Genomic DNA, 14,716 nt, shown 5'->3' on the forward strand with positions numbered 1-14,716 from the left:
GTTAAATCTGGCTGAAAACTGTTGTACTGTCTCCCCTGGCAATCTTTTCAGATGGTTATACTCTTCTACAATCAAGAAAAGGTTCTGCCCAATCATCCACCTGTCGAGAAAAACTTTGACAAACTGCTGGAAATCTGAAATGCTTGCATCCGGCAGGGCTTTGAACCAACTCTTCACTTTGGCTTGCAAAGAAAGAGCAAAAAGCCTTATACTAACATCTTCATCATCAACTTCAAAAAGATCTAGAAAATTCTCAAAATTCTGGACATGTTGCTCAGCGTTGACATTCTTACATTCACCATCAAACATCGGCAAGTATAGATCATAGTTTTTGGGGAAAGCATGAAGAATAGAAGGTAAAACAAGAGGTTTATACCGATCTGGAATTTTACAAGGTATAGGGGTATGTACAGCAGGTATAGAATCAGACTTGGTCTTTTGAGATTCATCAATTTGAATATGATCATCACAAAATTCGGAAAAAGGATCTTGATCAAGCTCAAAGGCATGCAAATCTTTGGTATTCACAATCTTCAAAGGGAAAGAATCAACTGCAGGCCGAGGATCTCTTCTCAAATACAATATACTTTGCAAAGCCTTCTTGACATTCGTGGGAAAAGAGAAGAAATAATTTATGACAAAGAACAAAATGTCTTGGATGAAATTCCAACTTGAATACCTGATTTTGCCATATTCTCCTTTCATGTTTCTGATGGTCGGGATCATCCTCCAGTGGAGTCTTTGGATCTGATCTTCAAAACTGATTTAGAGTCGCCAAGTGAATGATTTCAGCCTGTCAAGTGTCTGATCGTTGTCCACCATCAACAATCAGATCTGAACTTGATACATGTACTGGGGTAAAATGAAAATGAAGTGTTGTATTCACAAGCTCACGGAGATTGACTGAAGCAACATTTATCTACTAACGCTGATGTAAAACAAGAGCGTTTTCGAAGGCTACCTGGCGTAACTTCAGGCTCCGTCTAAGACTTATGAAATAACACGTCAATGAGCAAACAATCAGTTGTTCTCCCCAGTATGGTCGCCAGTATGTTAGCGCTTGAAATTTCACCTAGGCTGAGATAGACAAATCTCAAGGCTACATCAAACCATTACACCTCGTAGCTAGCCCTACGAGGAAGGAGAAGGCTCTCTCCGGTCAGACTCAAGGTATTTTCTCAATGGGGTGAGCTGACCAATTAGGATCAAAGATATTAGGCTAGTAAACTGATAAGGAGGGTTGATTTAAAGTTTTTTGGGGTTTTTGGTGGCAATTGGAGGGAGTGCAATTCAGGGTGCGGGGATTGGACTCAGTTTTTGCAGGGGGGTCTTTGGGGCAAGGTAGGAACTTGTGCTGATGCCTTTGGCTTGGATGAGTGATCAGGGAAGAAAGAGAGGGGGGCTAAAGAGGGCAAACAAGGACTTTGAATCCTCTTTAGACAGTGGAAAACATCAATATTAAACAAAATTGAAAGCTGAGCATGTAAACATGAGTTCAAACTTTATCACTTCTTTTGTTTAATCAGCAGCAATAGATTAAGAGATGTAACACATAAACAAACTTACAGTAACAAGTAGGAGACACACCATCAACACAATGATCCACAAGAATCCACAATGAAGTCTGCAAAACCCTGGCCTTCCTTTTTCCTCAAATTGCAGAGATACAAGTAAAATATACAATAGGAGCTTCTCCCTCAAGAGTCCAACCATCAAAATGAGGATGAGAAGGCATCATATAGCTGATCTAACTCCTTTCCCCACCTCTAGGGGTCGAGCTCAGCTTCCTAGGAGCAGTTTGAACTAATTCTAAACTAAGAACTAGATAATAGGCAGTCAAAACAACTTGCCTCTAAAACTTAGGAAACTAATCCATGCATTAAATTTTCACTATTTACATCAAAGAAAGTTCTAGAAGTGTCAAAGGAGAGTAAATGCATCCATGTGCCATGAAAATTACACCAAAGTTTCTTATTTACATGCCCAAAAGTCATCCAAGAGTAAAAACAGTGTTTTGCTGGCCGAAATGGTCAAATCTGGCAATTTTCCCTAAGTGGTCGCGCCCCTGATCCTGAGTGGTCGCGCCCCTTTGCAGCTCTGGTTGAAGGCCTTCCCGATGTCCAAATCAGGTGCAAGATAGCTCGTTTGAAAGGTCTGGGAGTCTACCTTCCAACCCAAGTGGAATTTCTGAATTTGGAGTTGATTTGACCCCTCAAAAATCATTTCTCCCAAGGCAGCTTTCTGCAACTCAAAAAAGGGGCAGAAAGTCAAAATTTGCATGTATTTTGAGCTTTTGGAGGCCCAAATCTCCATAAAATTTGAAACCCATCCATATCCAAGTGTATTTTATCATGAAAATCCAAATATGTAGAGTTTTTCTCAATCTGAGCTGTCCCCATGAGTGATAGCGCGGGGGGTGAGACCACTCAGATGACCAAAACCTGTAAAATGCCAAAAAAATACCAAAAATGCCTCAAAATCCTCAAAATTTCTTGTGTTTGCTGCTGGGAGGATACTAATGAGTATCATGGTGAGTGAGAGAAGCCTCAGCCAAGATGCGGAGTGGGTTGGCCTTCTTCTTCCTCGAAAGAGCCTCGTTCAACCGCCGTTGAAGGATCTTCATCCTTGCTTTGCAAACATGCATTCTTGCCCAATAATGATCCTTCATGTGTCTGAGAAACCTTTTGTCTCGGTTGGCTCTCTCCAATAGCTGCTGCAAGTGTACATTTGAACTGATGAGCCTTGATTCCCGGTCCCTAGGCCACAAGTCACCCGGCCTCCTACGGTTCAAAGTTCGATCACTGCGGATCCTCCAATGCTCATCAAGTTCTTTTTCTTCTTCTAATTGTTTGGTGTGCTGTTCTAGATAAGTGATGGTCCATTGAGCCATTTGGAGCTTTTGCTGCAACACGAGGTTCTCCTCCTCTCTCTGCCTGATAATGTCATAAAAATATGAAGAAGGAGAGCGAGCATCACGACCAATGAAATCATCATGTGTATCACCAGCTCTCTCATCCTCAATCATGGGCTGCTTGCCCTCCCGTACTGCCTCTGCTGATGAAGAATGCGAGGCCCCTTCCACCTGGTGTGGAGATAACACTCGCTGATCTGAAGAAGATGATGAGACCCCTTCCACCTGTTGTGGAGAAAATACTCGTTGAGCTGTTGCAAATAAGGTCCTAGGACCTCTCTGATAGGTGACCCGAGGTGAAGAAGCCACATGTCTCGGAACAATAATCTCGGGCTGGTGTGATGGACCTCCCTCCTCATAAATGGTCTCTGGCTGTGGCTGTGGCTGTGTAAAGAAATCCCGAGAAATGAAGTCTGCCCATGCAATGCCCTGCTGAGTCAACTGATGGGCAACAATAAGCTGGATAAGACCGTGATGGCACAAACTCCGATACTGCTGAGCTGGAGACCACCTCTGGAACACTGACACCATCCTCTGAATATCATGGAAAAAGAAAACCGGGATGTTCATCATCCTCACCCGGGTGAAGTGCATCAGCAAGCGAATGTGATAAGAGAAGACCCGAGAAAATCTCCCCTCGCATGTGAAGTAGTGCATGATAAGCCGCATAATAGAAGCATACTCCGCCCGGAGCAACCTAAAAGGAAAGATCTCCGACAAATGACTCATGAATGCTGGCCTGACATATGGCTCGAAATATACATAGTCCAGCATCTTGCGCTTTGACCACACCTCACCCACATTGGGTATCCCGGTAGCCTCTGAAATCATCTCAGGAGAGAATACAAAATTCACCCCTGCAAGAGTGACCTGCCCGTCATGAAGGTGCAAAACGAATAATCGGGCCAACTCCCTGTGGTGCTGAATCTGGGCCAGTCTCTCACAAAACTCCAGACATGACATGTACCGGAAAAAAGTCACTGCCAAAGGGCAAGCCTGTAACTCTGCTAGAGAAGTGGGCTCTTCTCTCTTATGATGACCACCTTTGCCACCCTTCCGAGGCCTCTGTACCTCAGACTCCGAAGAAGAAGACCGGTCATCACCTTGCTCATTAGTTTCAGTGGTTGACATGATGTTATTGAGCAAGGTGGAGAAAAAGAACACAACTGATTGCTGCCCTGCCTGCAAAATGCTGAGAAGTATGCTGTTTTCAAGGGGAAAAAATCATGAAGGAAATGTTAGGGGTGGGGACTTTTAATAAGGAAAGGGAAATATATAAAAACAGGGGATTTAAAGGACTAATTCACAAAAATATCAAACATGTTCCTCATCTCTTATCATTTGGAAATCATTTGCAAATAAATACTTTATTAGGGAAAATATGTGTAATGATCACCAAGGGAAAGGACAATATTTTTTTTTTTTTAAACATGGGGTAAAGGACAACATGATCATAGGGGTATGGGGTAGCATCAATCATTAGTATCAACAGGCTGCTCCTTTAATTTGTCTTTGAATGTACTTTATAATCATACTCTGTTTTTTCAAGTTTATGTGCTTTTGATGCTAAGGGGAAACAAAGCATTAGTTTGTATTTGTCATGAGGGAAAAAGGGGCTTTAGTTACATGTTGACAAAAGGGAAGAGGGATTTCAATTGCACTGGGATTTTTAGGGAAGGAATAGAGCAATTGAACTGGGATTTTAATGAAGGGAAAAGTAGGGAAAACAGAGTTTAAAATTGGGGAGATGCAACAATTGTTCCTGTGCAAACCCTATCACAGCAAACTGTCCGTTTTGAGCATCATGTACAGCTGTATATTGTTTATTTTGGCATGAATGTTTACACAGCATCCTTGCCTTAGATTTTTACACAACAATATGTCTTTTTGCTCTTGTAGTGGCTAGGCTATGGCATGGTAATACTTGACTCTGTTTTTGTGGTGAACATGCACATGCATTTGCCATATATATACTCTTTTCTTTTTCATAACATTTCTTTTTATCTTTGCTGTGTTTTTATATATCTTTTGTTTTATTAACTGCTGTGTGATAATGCTTTAGGGTTTGAGTAGGGTATATAGGCATTAGGGTTTGGGAAGGAAAGATAGGCATTAGGGTTTTAGGAACTTTGGGATGGGATTTTTAGTATAGTTTGCAAATGAGATCAAAGAGAGAGACACACTGACATTTGTGAACCAAAATGGGAAACCAAGGAGGGAAAAAGGAATTATAAACCTTGAAAAACAAACATAACCCTAGCATAATGCCTACAACACAAACAATCATTCCTATCCTTTCTCCATGCATTTTTTCTGTGATAACATACATATCTAGCCCATGAATTCATACCTCTAGCTTTCAAATGTATAAAGAGACCCTACCTCGACCGATTGAGTGAATGAGAGAGAGTTTGGGTCGATTTTGGAGGTTCTTGGGCAAATCGGCCTGAGTGGTCGCGCCCCTGCTGAGTGGTCGCGCCCCCGTGCTGAGTGGTCGCGCCCCTGCTGAGTGGTCGCGCCCTTGTAAATTTACACAGCAAAAATTGCGCTGAGTGGTCGCGCCCCACCCAAGTGGTCGCGCACCCTGCCTGAGTGGTCGCGCACCAGGGAAATACCCAATTTTGCTGCAAATCGCCTTCTTCGACCTCTCAAGTGTGTTTGCTTGCTCTCAAATGCATAATGAGGCTCCTTAGAGGGAAATTTGGCCTTTATATGCCCAAAATTGAAAAAATTAACTCACCAAACCCACTTTGTAATGTTTTTCCTTTGGCATTCATTTTAACACTGTTTTTGAGTTCATTTTGTCCTGATTTTGGCCTTTTGAATGTTTTAACTCCGTTCTTTTTGCAGGTTAGCCATCTGAGGGATGCTAGTGAGGAGACCAGGGTTATTGCCGGCATTTTGGAGAATTTTGAAAATTTTCTTTATTTTTGCAAATTTCACATGACCTTGGGTTTAAAAACAGAGTTTTTAAAACCAAGGTATAAATGAGCTGCAACTGATGAAAAATATTAATGAAACATATGTACATGCTTCCTTCTGGTTTGCTGGGCACATGAACCTTTGACTCATGACCTTGCAGTGATTTTTGACTTAAAACCCTAGACCTAAGACTTGGGATCTCAAGACCAAAATAAACAAGTATAACACAAGCTCATTAAATGACATGACCTGCTCCAGCAAAACCAAGAAGGGAACAAAAAACCAGCTCCTCCATCAGTGTTATGGCATGCCTAATGGGATGCAAGACTGACACTGATGAGACACCTACTTATGCAAAATGCAAAGAGCTTTTGATCACCGATGGAGGGCTCAAGACCGACACTAACACCAAGTACCTCCTTTGTGTACTTTTATGTGTTTTTCTTGCATTCATAGAATAATTTCTATTATTTAGGTTAAAATCTTGCTTTGTTACTTAGGTTGTTTTTGATGATTAAGATAGTTGTTCATGCTTCAGGTTGATTTGATAGTTTGATAACAGAAAAGATCCACAAAAAGGCTACCAAGAAATCCTTGATCTCCTTTCTCCCTCCTTGGGACCATGAATTGAGACCAAGGCACACTTGCTGCCACAAAAACACTGTTTTTGCCTTCCAATGCAATTTCTAGTGTTAGATTTTGAGTTGGAAAATTTGATATCAGTTGTGTTTTTATGCTTAGATCTGTTCTTGCTTAGTTTCCATAGCTTTCTTGCATGATTTCCTGTCTATAAACTTTTGTTCATCATGTTTCTGGTTTCTAGGTGAAAATTAGGTCAAAGTAGATAAATCTTTGTTTTTTTAGTCTTTGCTTGGATTAGTTTTGGTAAGTGGTGTGTAGAACACCTATAAGACACTCTAGCCTATCCTTCCTCCATCATACAACCTGCTCCAATCCCTCACTCAAGATTTCTTTCCCTCATTCACCACACTTTCCCAACTTGCCCTAATTTCCACATTTTTGTGCAACATTGCTTTCCTCATCCTTGAACAAATACAACCATCTTAATCACTCTTGAGCTTCATTTACCAGGTCCTAGACCCCTTAACATCCTTATCCATCCTTTATTTCCACTTTCCCACCGTTTTTCCTGCATCAACCCTCTGAAAACCACTTTCGACCTGTTCCTGTAGAATTTCCTGTAGATCCCCTGTAGCCTCGTATAGAAGTTCACGCGAGCGATTTTTTGAGATCTGAGCACGGTGGAAATCTCCAGAAGGGTGCTAGGGACCCCTTAGGTCCTCTCACACCTTCCCAACCTCTTGCAAACGCCCACTCCATTTCCTTTCGCCAATAAACCTTTGCACAGTAAAAAATAGTTAAAACACATGCATAATAATTCTGCATAAAATTACTCAAAAATACAAAAAGATGATTTTTCCATATTTTCCTTCAGAAGTAGCTTAAACACATGCATTTTACCTTTGCAATAGTCAATGGCATCCATTTCAGTAGCTTACATCTCTTTTCTTGCACAAGTAGGGTTAGTCGGTAAAACTAGGGTTTGCATTTCCTTTCAGCTTTCATCTTCTTTCTACAAGTAGACTAGCCTCTTTTGAGTTAGCTTTCATCCATCACAGTTAAAAGCTTCTTCTAAGAACTCATAGAAGTTGGCTTAAGCTCCTAGCGAACTTGTGTCAGCTGATCAAGTGACAGCCTGCAGTAAGATCTATTACTTGTGCATATAGCACTGTCGCTTCCAAGTTTGTTACGAACTACCAGGTTGATAAAAGTAAAGTAGGGAGTCCCAAGAGTTGCAGCATCATTGTTGCAATACTGGAGCTCACCACCAATCACCGTCCAATTCATTAGTTTACCCAACGACCATGGCACGCGAAGTCTTCCACCTACTTTATGCGCTCTAATCTCTATCGTCGATCTGTGTCTTGATCCAACGGCTATCGCGTCACCCGTTTGCCAACTAGCTTGGCTAATCTCCATCGTCGATCGGTCTAGCCTGATCCGACAGCTATTGCTCAAACTCGCGCGGATTCTTGCACGACTATTATCTGCTCGAGAGCACGCGATAAAAGTGGTTTTCTCATGCTACGTGTCGCTCAATTAGGCTAATTGTGTGAAATTTAGAAATACAGCTTACAACTTCGAGGGCGTGTGAGAAACTGCTTATTGCCTTCGAAACCCACTCCATCATTTCCGCATGTTTTCTTCTTGCGATACGATCTCCGCCATCCATCCTCCGATTAATCCTGTTCATCCATCTCTTGACTTAATCTTCGCAATAAGATCTCTGCCATTCATCTCCTGTTAACCTTGTTTGTCCATCCATTCACTTAATTCCTCGCGATAAGATCTCCATCGTTCATCTGCTTTGTTACCCTGTTCGTTCACCTATTCACTAAATCACCCATGATAAGATCTCTGTCGTTCATCCTGTTCGTTAACCCTGTTCATCCATCTATTCACTTAAGCCCCCGCGATAAGATCTCCACCGTCCATCTTCTGGTCGTTGATCGATCCAACGGTCCCTATGCACTACTGCGTCCTTACGTCCTCCTTTCACCAATTTCGATCTCCGACTGCTCTTCCGCTTGAAAACATATTTAGTATAGTTCCTTTGCTTACACCTTAGTATAGTTTAATGCCCTTTACCTCTACAACTTATATAGCAACAGTAGGTTAGTGTTGATTTAGCAATTATGTTTAGCATCGTTGTTTAGATGGTTAGTTAGGTTATGGTGTGGTTTAGCATTACATGTTGTTTTCTTCATCACCGTAGTAGAGTAGCTCTCTCTTAGAATAGATTTGCTCTTATTCCATCAAAGAATTAAGCTTCTTTTGACCCTATAGAAGTCTGGCTTGGAACCCCTGGGGTCTCTTTCCAGATGAGCAGTGACAACAGGCAGCACTTTCACTTTTACTTGTGCATATAGCACTGTCACCTCCAAGTTTGTACGAACCCCGCGTTGATAAGTAAAGCTGGTAGCCCTGGGAGTTGCAACATTCTTGTTGCAATACCTAGGCTTATCAGATACCACACACCTCCCACGGAAGTGTTGGCCATGCATGCAATGATATAGAAATCAAGTTCGAATTGTGAAGCTAGAGCTTCACCTACTGCTGTTATTATCGGCTCCTTCTTGCTTGCTTTCTTCTGTGGGCAATTCTTGGCATAGTGCTTGTGCTCGTGACAATGAAAACACTTGACTTTCATTAAGTCCATCTTCTTTCTGCCCTCCTTGCCTTGGGACTTCTTTCCCTTGGCCCACTTTGCCTTACTCGCTAAGGCAAAATCCTCTTCCACTTCCTTGGAAGAGGTCCCATCTCTGGTGTTCCTCCTGATCTCATCCTACATCAAATCCAACCATAGTCGTTCCCAATCTGGCAGCTTCTCCCAACCATTGAAAAAATCTTGATAACTATACCAACTCTTTGGGAGTCCAAGAAGAGCAAGACTCACCATATCCTCCTCGGCAACCGTGATTCCAACACTTCCAAGTTCATCCCTGCATTGAGTGAACTTGGTCAAGTAATTTGGAATTGAGTCGCTCGCCTTCATCTTGATTTTTTGAAGTTTATCTTTCAGTGCCAACTTCCTTTGGTCACTGTTACTCTGGAAAAGGTCCTCTAATGCTTTCCACATAGCATGCGGAGTTTCCTTCCCATGGAGACTCAAGACAATGTGGTCTCGAACTCCCTCAAGGATTATCTGTCTCGCCCTTACCACACACTTCTTCCATTCAACCAGATTTTGAGCATCCGATGTTGGTGGCTTAGGAATGTCCTGACCAATGAATTCCTTCAAGCCATTATCCTCCAACACGACTTCCATCTTGTCCTTCCAGGCTATATACTTCGAGCTGCCATCCAAGGCATACTCGAGTCGCAAACCATAGAAAGCCATATGTCAATCCTGAAGTATGTATTGCAAATTCGAATTTCACTTGCAACCCATAACTCAAAACTTCGAAATCTTCTCTAGTATATTATTCTCAGCTCCAATACCATGTAGAATTTTCCTATAGATTCACAAGCTCATGCATTTAACTAAAGCACGGGACATGAATCTACTTCTACTTTCAACCAACAAAATCTAATAGATCAATGAAAACAATAATAGCAAGAGGAAGAAAAATCAATGACACATAACACAATAAGTTTTCCCGGGGAAAGCCACAACTCAAAACCCATTTTATCTCTATTGCATTAATCAGAAATCCAAGATGATAATACAATGCTTGTTCTCACAAGAAAAATCCCAACACTCAATATGATCAATCTCCTAGCTCACAAGCTAGCTCAAGCCAAACCTCATCCTCTTCTGTTGCTCTCCAAGCCCCTATTTCCTTGTGCAATTCCTATGGCTGAATAGCCCATATTAATGGGAATCCAGTGCATCCAAAATTGCACAATCCAACCTAGGTCGAGTTCCTAATTGCATGCATGATCTGTACAACTCAGTAAATCTTACAACTGATAGTGCACTGTCCCTGTACTCTAGTCTCAACTGGGTCTTTCTTAGAATCGACATGCATGAGTTTCTGATGAGGGAATATTTAGTTAACTTGAGTAGCACTAGTGAATGCATTAGTGCATCAATTAAGTGTTAACTCTCTATTAGTTCCAAAAACATTTTGGAACTAATTTAACTGAACATAACTCAGTAAACTGAGTTATCTAATTACAACTCACAATTAAACTCATACTGGACCCCTAAATTTTAGGGAGAACATATGCATGACTACAGAAAGACTTCCAACTCGAAATTCCTAAGCTAATTAAGTTAATTAAGCTTAATTAACTATTTACAAGTTGCTATGAGAATAGAATTTGATTTTAATTCACAATTTAATTCAAGGACAAATTAAATTGGAATTTCTTGATTCTATTTTTAACATTTCTTCTTGTTATTTTCAACACCAAGTGATCAAGTTGCCGCTCAACAATGTTGTCAATCTTGGAAGATTAAGGAAAAATCACATCTCTAGACAAAAAAAACTTCTTATTTACCTCATGGTAAAGACAACATACTTTGGTGGTACATGAATACCCCAAGAAGATGCATATTCAATTCCTTGCATCAAGATTGCTCCTTTGTTCCTTGGGGATCAAGGAATAACAGGTGGAACCAAAGACCTTGAGATGCCTTACAAAAGGAATATGGTCATACCACATTCCACAAGGAGTCTTATTTCTAAGAGCACGAGATGGACAACTATTTTTGACATATACAACACATAGAACTTCATCAATCGAAAACAACAACCTAACGTTTTTGAAAAACATCATTTCGAAAACCATATTTAGTATATTCTTATTCATTCTTCTAGCTACACCATTTTGTTGAGGATTTTATGGAACAATAGTTTGATGTTGAATACCATTGTCGGTGAAGATAATTTTCAAATTCATTAGAAGTATATTCTTTTCAACCAGAGCAACAATAGATACAAATAATATGAAGCCATGGAAGGGTCGAGTAAATGCTAATTATTTTCAATGTGAGATAGAGAGGGTTTCAACATGAGAGATATCACACAAGAGAGTTTTCTAGGATTTCCAATGGTGTGAATTAAAGAACAAGGGATTATAGCATGACGAGTGATGCAACCAAGGTTTTTCATGCATACATAGAGAGACAAACTTGCATCGTTCATATGTCAAGCAACAAGGACATGATTGTTGGTATGTAGGGAGCATTAAGTTCTATGAACAATCAAAGCAATACCATGGAAACTCACAACAAGAAATGGACATGTGCAAGGGTTTTCTGGGCAGAGGGAATAAATAGCAAACAAGCCAGAATGGCAGAGAAAACAGAGAGATAGGTATGAGCCTAGGGAAATGGAGTTATGTCGAGCAATAGTGATGTCCAAACTTGGCCTTGATACCTTGTCAGGCCACGAGGGTAACTCCTGAAATTTGGATGTTATTGCATTGATGAGAATTGAATTATATAGCATAAAAGAGCGACCCTTGAGATTCATCTTTCAAGGTCAATTCTTATTTTAACTATTCATATTTCCCTTTATTTACATATTTAAAAGTTATTCACCCAATCCCAAGAGGATTAGGTGTCTAACAACTTCACATAATTATTGCTTACATCCCTTAGAGATCTTAACTTGTCAAAATGCTATGTAACAGGGTCATAGATATAGATTGCTACAATTAAAATAAACATTACAAAATAATAACTATAAAGAAGAAAGAAAGAAAGAAAGAAATTATTTTAACATCCACGAGGCTAAAGATAGCTTATGGGACATATTGCTTCTTCATTTGGTTGATGTGTTTGGCCGTTTTCCTATGAAGCCTCACAATAAACACTCCCAACATCTAGACAAACCCCCCACTTAATAGATTATCCCAAGAGCTAGCTGCCAGAATATCTGCATAACTTTCCCTGTTGTTTTTGAAGGCCCCGCTTTCTAAAATGAAATTATTTATTGTTTCCACTTTTTCGGAAGAACAAAAAATACATACTCTTTCCTCCCACACTTCTTTTTGCGTTTTCTAGTGCCCTATTTCACAACGGAGTTGACGAGAATTAGTCCTTAACTTAGCAATAAGAATTTTGGCTCTCGAAGAAATATTGGTCTCTATGTACGTGTTTTGTTGATGATTATGAGTGGGATTAAACACTTCAATATTGTATTTTTTCTTTCTCCCTAGCTCCTTATCCCAAGTACGCTTGTGGAACTTATCCATAACAAAATATTTTATCTCTTTACTGTTTATGGGACACGTGTTCAAGCAAATACCCCATTTACTAGACCATTTGTTATTTTGCTGCATCCAAGTTTTCTTTCTTTTGCACATCATGTCATTAAAGACAACCTTAGGCCATCTACCCTCTTCCATTTGCTCTTTTTTTTTTTAATACCTTATGACTCGCACCATATCAATTGCTTCAATAGGAGAAACCCCCGTTTCACTTAACTAGACAACATAAGGAATTGCACTTTTAAATCTGAATTTTTTTGTAATCAAACGCTTCTGAGCTTTCTCAATTTGTTTCCACTGCATGTCAAATGTATTGTTGGCCCACAGTTCACAACCATAGAGAATCACCAAAATCACTAGAAGCCCAAAAAGAGTTTCAGTGGCTTTCCACTCCCATAACTCTGCCTCTCTACACCTATTTTGAAAAACATAAAATGCTTTCCAAGCCCCGGAAGTTTTTTCTTTCTAGAACCATCCTAACTTAGATTTTTGTTGAAGTTAATTCTGAGGTATTTGTAATCCACAACTTCTTCCAGAATGTTGCCTTCAAAGTAGAACTTATGTTGGTTATGTTTTTATTTTTATTTTTATTTTAGAGAAAACCACTACTTTCATTTTGCTAATATTGACTTGCATCCCCACCCTTATACAAAAATGCTTAAGGGATAGTAAGTTCTATTACAAACCAAGAACAGATTTAGCAATCAAAATAAGGTCACCTGAATACAAAAGAAGCCTTATAACAAACTTACCCAAATGGATACCATCACCCCCTTGCGAATTTAACCATTCCTCAAGCTTGTCGATATATAAACAAAAAACAGTAGGAGACAATGGGCAACCTTGCTTGACCCCGATATTGCTTCTAAAACTTTCAGAAATGCTTGCTGAAGTTCTAATTTTGCTTTTCACCTCTTCATACATCCTATGCACAACTTCTCTCAAATGTTTAGGAACCCCAAGTTTTGCCATTCTGTGCCAAAGCTTATCCATAGAAACTGTGCCAAACACTTTTATGAAATCAACAAAGAAACAAAAGACTTCTTCATTTTTCTCCCAAACTTTTTCATTGATGTGCCTTAAAGTTATACAATGATCAACTGTGGAATGTTTAGGTCTAAAACTTGCTTTCCCTTTAGCACGCATATCTCTTTCTTCTTCCCACTTGCTGATTTTATTTTCTAGCATGCTTCCAAATAACTTTGCAAACAAGGGGTTTATCATTATGGTCCTATAATTGGAGGGATTATTGACGTCACCACTCTTGAAAAGAGGTATTTCCATACTAGTTGTCCAATCTGTGGGGAACCCCTATTGTATGACGTTGTTGAAATTTTTTGTAATGTAAGGTTCAAGAATATTTGAGCCCCACTTTAGATACCCTACTTGGAGTTTAGCTAAGTCTTTTTCTTTTCCAACACCCAACTTCTTGATACCCATCTCTAACTCTTGCACCGTGGAGATTTCAATATCAGTGTTGACCAAGGGGGTAGGGTCAACCTTGGGATCCTGCTCATAGAGTTGTCTTGCATAATCAAACCATTTAGAAGCTGTAATACTATTTTCAGTTTGCATCTTTCTCGGTTGGAGTTCCTTCCAAAATAATTTGGGATTATTTTTCCCAAGGAAGATTAGTTCTTCCCTCCTTGAAACCACGAAATCAGTCTTTTTCTTTCTTAATATCTACTTGTAAGCTCTGAGATTTATGTTATCCTTGTTTGACTCTTTCCACATTCTCCTTGCCTTTTTGCATTCCTCGTCAAACCAACCATTAACTAGAAAGAAATTTGTTTTAGACTTCTTAACTTTTGCTCTTTTGCACTCTGCAAGTGTGCTTTGAATTAAATGTGTTAGTTAGTGACTATTAAGGTCGTGGCTTGGGATTTTCTCCTTCTCGAAGAGCCTCTCTAGCGTCATTTTGAAGGTATTGCAATTTTCTGGAGTCAAAAGAATTATGCCCTTTGGGAGATTTTGTTGAACACACTGGGTTTTTTGACTCTAATTGCTTCTTTCTAGTCCAAGAGAAACTTAAATAAATTGGCTTGTGATATGATTTCAAGTCCCAAAGTTGATCTCCAATCAAAACTTCCTCCATTTTCTCACACAAACCATACAACCAAATTACATAATCTACTACAG

The sequence above is a fragment of the Pinus tabuliformis genome, chromosome 6 (genome assembly GCF_031772625.1).
Source record: "Pinus tabuliformis cultivar Carrire ecotype Pingquan chromosome 6, CPIR1, whole genome shotgun sequence".
Classification (NCBI taxonomy): domain Eukaryota; kingdom Viridiplantae; phylum Streptophyta; class Pinopsida; order Pinales; family Pinaceae; genus Pinus; species Pinus tabuliformis.